The sequence below is a fragment of the Carlito syrichta genome, unplaced genomic scaffold, assembly GCF_000164805.1.
Source record: "Carlito syrichta isolate Samal-C Ts95f unplaced genomic scaffold, Tarsius_syrichta-2.0.1 Scaffold288381, whole genome shotgun sequence".
Classification (NCBI taxonomy): Eukaryota; Metazoa; Chordata; class Mammalia; order Primates; family Tarsiidae; genus Carlito; species Carlito syrichta.
Window position 1 is genome coordinate 69,588 of NW_007232477.1, and position 2,988 is coordinate 72,575.

The following is a 2,988-nucleotide window of genomic DNA, read 5'->3' on the forward strand; positions in this document are numbered from 1 at the left end:
AAAAAAAAAAAAAAAAAAAAAATCAGTGACGGTTGAGAGCTGGGAGATCAGTTTCAAGGAGACTCTGCAATTGAATCCTCAGTATTTATTTGAACTTGAGAGACTTTCAGCAAGTTAGTTAGTTAGTTTGTTGTTAATAAAAGAGGAAAACTTGGAATAAAAACATACATGTTTATAAGCCAGCAAGCATCGGTATTCTGACATCTGTCCCCTCACCTCCACCCTTGATGCTGCTGTCTCAGTTTAGGCCTCATGGCCTTTCTCTTGACCTGTAGACTCCATGGAGGGAGTCATGGTTACTGTTTTATCTCCAGAGCATGGTACATTTTCTGACACAGAGCGCCCACTCCATCAATAAGTACTTAAAGTACTTATGGCAGCAATCTCTGATTGGCCTCCCTGCTGACAATCTCTGATTACTCTCCCTGCCTCTAGTCTTCCTCTTGCTACTAATCAGGAAAGACTGACAGATGCACCTACCATAGGACAGGTATTTCCTGCTGTTGTCATTTTTTTTTTTTTTTTGGAGTAGGAGTCTCACTCTGTTGCCCAGGCTAGAGTGCAGTGGCACACTCACGGCCACCACAGCCTTGACCTGCTGGGCTCAGGTGATCCATCCGTCTCAGTCCTCTGAGCAGCTGGAACTACAAGCGTGCGCCACCATGCCTGGCTAATTTTTTGTGATTTCTTGTAGAGACCAGTTCTCACCAAGTTGCCCAGACTGGTCTCAAACCCCTGGGCTCAGGCAATCCTCTCACCTCAGTCTCCCAAAGTGCTGGGATTATAAATTCGAGCCACTGCGCCCAGCTGCCTTTAAGCAGAGAAGCAGGTTCCAAAGTTTTGAGCTTCTGCATTCCCCTAAATCATTTTTAGAATTTATAAGTTAAAATAATTCCAAAGGATGCGATTTCTGACTTATTGTATATATTAACATTTAAAACTTACATACCTTTAAAAAACATATCTAATAGAATTTCAACCCCATGACAATTGCTAAAAAAATTATTTTAATTGACAAATAAAAATTGTATATGTTTATTATGTACAACATGTTGTTTTGATATCATGGCAAATTGATACCCACCATCATTTTTTTTTGAGTTGTAGTGTCACTGTCACCCAGGCTGGAGTGCAGTAGCACACTCACGGCCACCCCAACGTTGACCTGCTGGGCTCTGGTGATCCTTCCACCTCAGCCTTCCAAGTAGCTGGAACTACAGGTGTGCGCTACTGTGCCCAGCTAATTTTCGATTTATTGTAGAGACGAGGTGTCACCAAGTTGCCTGGGCTGGTCACGAACCCCCAGGCTCAGGCAATCCACTTGCCTCGGCCTCCCAAAGTGCTGGGATTACAGGCTGAGTCACCGAGCCTGGCCCATCATCATCATTTTAATAAATAGACAAACAGGCTGGGTGCAATGGCTCACGCCTGTAATCCCAGCACTTTGGGAGGTGAAGGCAAGAGCATTACCTGAGTTGAGGGGTTCAAGACCAGCCTGAGCAACACAGAGAGACCTTGTCTCTACAATAAATTAGGAGAAAAAATTAGTCGGGCGTGCTGGCCCGTGCCTGTAGTTTCAGCTACTGGGAAGGCTGAGGTGGAAGGATCAACTGAGGCCAGCAGGTCGAGGCTGTGGTGACCGTGAGCGTGCCACTGCACTCCCGCATGGGTGACAGAGCCAGACTCCAACTCAAAAAAAAAAAGACAAGGTCTTTTTTAAAGTTGAAATTTTATCCATTGACTTTTTCTCCCTGAACTTATGAAATGTATTGCCCTTCTCCCAACATAATTTTTTCCTGATGTAATATATTTTTATCCTTGAAAGTCTCATGATTATCTTATTCTTCTTTTTTTTTTCTTTTGAGATGGGATCTCACTCTGTCGCCCAGACTAGAGTGCAGTGGCATCATCACAGTTCAGAGCAGCCTTGATGTCCGGGGCTTAGGGAAGTTTCACTATGTTGTTCAGGCTGGTCTTGAATTCTTGGGCTCAAGTAATCCATCTACTTCAGCCTCCCAAAGTACTGGGATTACAGGCATGAGCCACCATACCAGGCCAAGACTGTTTTTATTAGCCCATGTATTGGTGGTTAAATATTACCTTGTTCACATAAATAAACAGCTACAAATAGCAGGAGTTTTGTTATTGCAAACTTTCTCAATTATCTGAACCCCTTCTGAGTTATATGCCAAAAATCACAAAGCAATTTATTATAAAAAATTAATATTAATAGACTGTCAGCTGACAACTCAACATTTAGTTTTGTTGAAAATACGAATTTGAGGCTGAGCACAGTGGCTCATGCCTATAATCCCAGCAATTTGGGTGGTGGAGATGAGAAGATTCCCTGAGCCCAGGGGTTCGAGACCAGCTTGGGCAATTTGGCAAGACCTTGTCTCTACAATAAATCAAAAAATTACCCGGGCATGGTGGTGCGTGCCAGTGGTTCCAGCTACTTGGAAGGCTGAAGGGGAAGGATCACCTGAGCCCAGCAGTTCAAGGCTGTGGTGGCCGTGAGGGTGCCACTGCACTCCAGCCTGGGCAACAGAGTGAGACTCCAACTCAGAAAAATAAAAATAAAGAAAGAAAATAAGAGTTTGAAAACCACCTGACTTCAAGATGATTTGTAACCCAGTTAGACTCATTTACTCATCAGTTTCTGGGAACCATACTAAGAAAGAACTTATGAAGACTTAACAAATTAATATTACTTATATATTTTATCCTCTGATATAGAGACACCTTATTTAGCCCAATATACTCAGAAAGAATGAGAAACATGAAATAATATCAATTTATTTTTATGGAGACAGAGTCTCGCTATGTTGGCCAAGATGGTCTTGAACTCCTGACTTCAAGCAATCCTCCCACCTAGGCCTTCCAAAATGCTGGGATTACTGGTACAAGCCACCACACCCAGCTGAAATATAAAAATATTAATTTTAATATGCTTTGTCAATATGATTTCTTTTTTTTTTTTTTTTTTGG